Here is a 6,985-nt window from a genome sequence, read left to right on the forward strand (position 1 = left end):
CTGCCCCCATCAGGTATTTATACGCATTGATAAGATCTCCCTGAGCCTTCTCTTTTCCAGGCTAGAGTCCCAGCTCTTTCAGTCTCACCACATATGTCAGATGCTTCAATCCCTTAATCGTCTTTGCAGTCCTTTGCTGGGCTCACTCTAGGATGCTTATGTTTTGCTTGTACTGGGGAGCCCATGAGTGAACACAGCACTCCAGACGTGTCTCACCAGTGTTAAGGGAGATGATCCTTCCCCTCTACTCAACCCGCTGGAGACATTTTTCCTAATGCAGCCCAAGATGCTATTGGCACTCATTACTGCAAGGGTACACTGCTGGCTCATGGTTAACTTGGAGTCCACCAGGACCCCCAGGTGCTTTTGTGCAGATCTACTTTCCAGCTCGTCATCCCACATCATGTACTGGTGCCTGGGTTTATTCCCCCCCAGGTGCAGGGCTTTGTATTTCTTTTTGTTGAACTTCATGAGATTCCTGATGGCTTATTACTTAGCTTTTCGAGGTCCCTCTGAATGCCAGTACAACCAGCTTGTTTATCAGCCACTCCTCTCAGTTTATGTCATCAGCAAACTTGCTGAGGGTGCACTCTGTCCCATCATCCAGATCATTAATGAAGTGGTTAAATGGTACTGGCCCCAGTATTGAACCCTTGGGTACACCAGCAGTGACTTTCCTCCAGCTGGAATTCATGCTGTTCACAACCCTTTGAGCCCAGCAGTTCAGCCAGATTTCAGCCTATCTCACTGCCCATTTGTCTAGTCTGTACTTCATCAGTATGTCTGTGGAGATTTTATGGAGACAGTGTCACAAGCTTTGCAAAAGTCAAGATAAACAGCATCTGCTGCTCCCCTGTCATCCACTGAGCCAGCTATTAGCTGTTCTGTTCTGTCAGAGTCCCTCAGTTCCAGCAGGTGCTGTTGGTAGAGTTGCTCCATGAAATCAGTGTCTCCCCAGTTCAAGATTTATTTAAAACAATATTGTCAACTTTGCTTTGGCTGACTTGCATGCATGTTTCTAAAATAATGCTTTTTTAATGGTGTATATTTAAAAGTTTGAAGAGTAGTAATTTAAACATTGTCAAGTTTCAAAGTATCCCAAGCTGTGTGAAGTCAGGAACATGGCTATTGCCAACACTGTTTATATAGCAACTGCTTATGTTCCTACCTTGCTGTCCTTAGTAATAAAGAGACCTGATGATAGAGGAGAAAAATAAAGACAAAAAAAAAGGTTTGGCACAGTGTCTTACAGCTGTTTGCTATGAGATAAACAGACTGAAGAAAGGAAACTTTTAATTGGTAGGAACCAGAGGAATTATTTATTATAATAACAGAAGTATAATTTTTCAAATTTGCATTATTCCTTGTAAAACTTTGATTGTGAAAAATGTCCTCATTCTAACAGGACTGGCATATCATCTAGTTAAATTTAGGAAACTTGACAGGAGAAATCACCTGGAAAAGCAAAGCATATTTCAGTAATGTATAGTTTCTTAACATCAGGAAAGAGAGGATGAAAAGGATTTCTTATAGCAAGAATGTAAATGTAAGTATTTTTAAGTGACAGAAATTCCCTGTAGAAATCAGAGACAATTTTAAAGGGGTTTGAAAATGGAAGGCTGTAGAAGGGAACTAGTTTCTTTTGTGGAAAAGCATGAATTTATTTATGTTAAAATACCTCTCAAAGCTTTCATTTAATGACAATAAACTGATGTTTTTCATAAATTCTTTTACAGCTAAACAGAGTTTTAAACTGAAGTAGTTGTAACTTAGTTAGGGATCACAGCCACTGTAGGTGAACTAAAGCCTTCTCAAATGTAGTAAGTATATGGTTTCTAGCAGTGTTTGTATAAAATGTTAGGTTTTGCCCAGCTTTTTTTTCACATTTTATAGTCCTTGATTTCCTCATATGTAAATTGGTTAAATTAAATGGACTTCTTTCTTCAGATGTTCCTTTTTTAACTGTCTTGCAATGTGTTTTTTCGATATGATAAGAAAGTACAACATGTAAGGAAAGTATATAATCCTCAGTTGCTCCGTAACTGATGTATAAATTCTTTTCACAATAACTTTTATGATGATTTAGGAGTATCACTTTTATGCTACATGCATTGCTGCAGATTTGAGTCAGTTCCTGTGGTGATCATGAATATAACAACAGATGCCATAAATAAACATTTTATAACTTCTTTTTAACTTAACGTTAAAAAAGGAGAGGGAGGTAAAGAAAGGAAAAGAAACATTAAACCAGGCTTTGTTCTTTTTTTTTTTCAGTATCTTTAAAAATTTTCTGAGCTTTCATCTTCCTGCGCGAAAAGCAATGGTGAAAGATCTTGGGAATATATTCGAGTGCCATATTTTTGTTCCTTGCTGCTTATGCATTTACTAATATCTCACTAAGACTGATTATGAAACACAGAAAGCAGCAAATGCAAATGTTAGCATGGATTTATTCCACCTTATTTTAAGAGCTTGGATACCTCAGCCAAATTAACAGCATAGTTGTTTAATCAATGGGAATTGATCCAAATAAAGAGGAATACAATTTTGGATAGGCAGTTTTAATTCTTTTTCGATTTGCCTCATCTGCCTACCTTTATGTCTACTCAAATGTGTGCGAGCACAAAAAAGACTTGGTGCATAAGTGCTAACAAGGAGGAGGGATGTATGTAGAAATGAGGGGGAATAGAAGGTCAGTGAGCTGCTGCAGGAAGTTCAACCTATGGATTTCACTGCTTCTTTCAGCTATTCTTTTTTTCCAGTTCTCTTAATCAAGTTAGGATTATTATTCCTCCTTTGAAAATGTTGCACCCATTCTCACTATTGTTGCATCCATTTTCTAATATACTGTTGCAGTAAAAAACAGGACCACCTAGAACTTGTTGCCCTGGACCATGTCCAGATGGCTTTTGAATATCTCCAAGGTAGGAGACTCCACAGCTTTTCTGGGCAACCTGTACCAGTGCTCAGTCACCGTCACAGTAAAAAAGTGTTCCCTTACATTCAGAGGGAACCTCCTGTGTTTCAGTTTTTGTGCCTGAGTGATTCCAATATGCCCAAATGATCTGCTTTGCTTTCCAGACATCCATGACTATACCTTTTCTCTCATTCAAAGCTAGCTTTTAGGAGTGCTAAAAGAGTTCAAGAGTTTTATTTTAAAATATTACACTGTTGAAAGGAAACCACACACCAGATTTTTTTTCTTGAATACTTGGGCCAGGTCTAATAGTAAGAAAGCCTTACTAAGCTTGAAAACATTTCTCCACTCAAAATTTATTTATTAGAAACTTGGGAAGTACTGTTTTTCTGGATCAGTAAGAGGAGCAATTTAAACCATTTTAAACACCGGTGAAGTCATTTACATACTTTTAAAGTAGTACAATCAAACATCTTCTGTTATCAATATGTCACTAGATAGCATTAGGACCAAAAGCCAAAACAAGGCACTCTCTTAAACACAAATGCCACTTGCTTTTATTTATTTTTTTTTTAGTTGAAAGTTTCTCAGTAGTTGACAGTACTCATTGTAGCTGACACTGTTTTAATTACAGAACAACTACTAGATTCCGTCTAGTTTTCTCTCAGTAAATACATTAACACCGGCTTCTGCATATCTTTGTTTTATAAAGAAACATGGAGGGGGGGCAGGGGAAAGGTAATGAAAGAGTAAAGGTTATCATAAATGTTTTTAAAAATCTATCAGAATAAAGCAAATGCTTAAGTTGAACAATATGAAACAAAATTTTTAAGCTCCAACTGAAGAATTTTTTTACATGAGTGCATATAGCTTTAAGTTGTGACTTAAGTCCTCCTGAAGTTTGGAAGACAGTGAGATTTATATAGTTTTGTTAATAAGTTTTCCCCCATAAAATAATGATGTATCAGTGGAAGCTCAGGTGAAACTTACGCACATGCTTTTACTTATTGCAACTACTCTGTATGGCAAATGTATATCATTTGAGCTTTAAAGACTCTTCAATCTATGGAGTTAGTAGAATAATAAAATAATTTAAGTTTTGAGGTCTTCTGATGGGCCGGTCCAACCTCCTGTTCAAAGCAAGGCAAACTTTAGAGTCAGATGATTGTTCAGGACTTTGTCCCTTCTGGTTTTAAAAAGCTCCAGGGATGATGATAAAGCCTCCTTGGGCAATTTAGTATGTTCTTAACTGCTCTCCCTGGAGAATTTTTTATTTAATTGATTGAGCTTTTCCTTGCTCTAACTTGTGACTGTTGCCTCTTGGCTTTTTGTAGTGCACCTTGAAGAAGTCTGGTTATGCATTTTCTGAACCTCCCTTCCTCTATGACTTTAGAAATTTGTGCTGGGGGTGGACAAAAGCCTTCACACCACCCTGTCTCAATACTTTATAAAATACTAAGATACTGTTGGAAAGCATTTTACTTACTTGTTTAAAGTTTAATTTTACTAACTATTTTATGGAGCATGTTAACATGAGAAATAGGCAAAGAAACATAGTACTGAAAAAGACTGCAGCATTGTATCAAGAAAATCCCAGAATACATCTTTTTGTAATGAAATTCCAGAATACATCTTTTTTCCCCGAGTCTATCACGTGGAAGGCTTGGAAATGCCGAATTTTTAATAGAATGCTTTGCCAGCATGTAAGCTCGTGCTCACATTTTCGGGAGTATGTAGTAATAAATAAAGAAGCTGAAGCAAAGGGCAAAATTGAGATTTCAGAAAAACTGGTGATACTGTATGACATAAAAGATAAACATGCAAAATCAGTCAGGAAAAGACCACTGGAATGCATTGCAGGAAGATATAAAGGATAATGGAGAGGGATGAATTGTTTTTTGAGTCACTATTTCTTATTAGTCTCTATAATAAAAGAAGATGCAATTTCTTAGTTTTATTTTAAATTTATGGAAGAGTTAGTAAGTGTAATGAACAGACAGTATTACTGGATGATCTGGACAGATTTATGTATCAATAAAGTGTCATGAATGTAATAAAGGCAGCAAATGTGTTGTATTTTAATATCTGGAGGGCTTCAACCTTTGCTGAAGGCTGATGTTCTTTTGCAGTGGTGTATAGGTAACGCTTAGTTATCTGAATATTTTTCTAGTGTTTTGCAACAGGAGTGTATTATGTCTAAATGCATATGAATATTTAAGTGACAGAGTGTTTAATTTTGTACTGTTTGTTTCAAGGAAATCATATTCTAAAAGGTTTAAGACAGCAGAGTCATTTGTGCATTAAGGATTGAGCTACCTGTTCACATCTGAAACAAGATGTTCATGCTATCAGTGTTACAGATTGTTAGTACGTGAAGAGGTTTCCGGAATGTATGCATTTATTTCTAAGAAGCTGGGAATGTAATGGGCTGACAAATCTATATCTGTGCTTAAGATGAAAAGAATAACTAACTTAATAAGTTAGTTCTACCTAACTTATCCCTTTGTTTTTGCTCCCTAAAAATTGTTCTGTCAATAGTTCCCCTATATGATAAGCATACAGTAACACCAGGGGAAGGCACAGAATGGATAGAAGGTTATTTACTGCTGGAAATAATAGTAATTGCTCCATTGAATGGGCTTTAGTCATTATTTTGCTATGGTCTTCAAATCCTGAACAATATTTTGTTGTCTTATCTCTAGGAAAAAATACCAATCCATTCACAAGGGTCTGAAATGCTTATATTTTCTGAGCATCAGTTGCTCCTGAGTAAACTGAAGATAATCTTCTGAAACTTACAGGAGTGTTAAGAATATCAAGGCGGAAGCTGTATTTATTGCTCATGCTCTGCACTGCTCTAAACATGATGATGTATGTATATCACACAGAATTAATTCCTCACCTGCCCCTGCTGTCTTCAGAGGAGGGTGAGACTGGTGCCTGATCTCAGCACAGTTGTCCATGTAGCCTTTTTCTTCTCCAGTTGAGGAATCTGGCCTGTTTGCAATTAAAAGACTCAGCATGGACAAAGAAACAGCTTTAGTCTCTCTTGCTGTTTTTGTGATCAGAGGGAGAACTATTAGTATGTACTTATAGAATCATAGAATGGTTAGGGATGGAAGGGACCTTAAAGATCATCTAGTTCCAACACCCCTGCCATGAGCAGGAACACCTTCCACTAGATCAGGTTGCTCAAAGCCCCATCCAACCTGGCCTTAAATACTTCCAGGGAGGAGACATCCACAACTTCCTTTGGCAACCTGTTCCAGTGTCTCACCACCCTCACAGTGAAGAACTTCTTCCTAATATCTAATCTAAACCTACCCTCTTTCAGCTTAAAGCCATTTCCCCTTGTCTTGTCATTAACTGCCCTTATGAAAAGTCCTTCCCCAGCTTTCTTGTAGGCCCCTTGAGGTACTAGAAGGCCCCTATAAGATCTCCCCAGAGCCTTCTCTTTTCCAGGCTGAACAGCCCTACTTAACTCCTCCACTGCCTGTATCACATGTGCCTCTACAAGCAGGTCAGATCAAGCTTTGACATAACAATTTAGCTTTACTAGGGTTCTTGTAACTTAATCTACTTTCTAAAATATTATTTGCAAAAAAATACAATGGGAAATTTAGTAGCGGTGACACAAATACTGTTTGTGGATAGAAGGTTAGACAGATAACTAATGTTCAGCTTTTTGCTGCAGGCAGGTATATGAGCTGCTCAGACATTGTTTCATATTTGTGTCCTATGACTAGTAGTCCCAACCATTTCCATGGCTTCTCCTTCTGGTAGAATGCTGATTTTCCTATTTCCAGATTTTAATTTTATTTTTTACTAACAAGGGTTCCTTTCTCTCTTTCCTTGTACAGTCTCTCAAATGTCTACATTATTTGCAGTAGTTTTCTTTCTCTCATTTGAAGCCTGGCCCAAGACATTCTTGGGGCTTTTTGTCTCTTGCTACCCCATGGTGCTGCATATGAAAATGCAAGAATCTGACTGAGGATACATAACAAGGGAAACTAGTTAGAGGTGCTTATCAATTGAAGATTAAGATTAAAAGTAAGTCTAGCAGCAAAC

Source organism: Antrostomus carolinensis, unplaced genomic scaffold (assembly GCF_000700745.2).
Source record: "Antrostomus carolinensis isolate BGI_N321 unplaced genomic scaffold, ASM70074v2 scaffold13656, whole genome shotgun sequence".
NCBI lineage: Eukaryota > Metazoa > Chordata > Aves > Caprimulgiformes > Caprimulgidae > Antrostomus > Antrostomus carolinensis.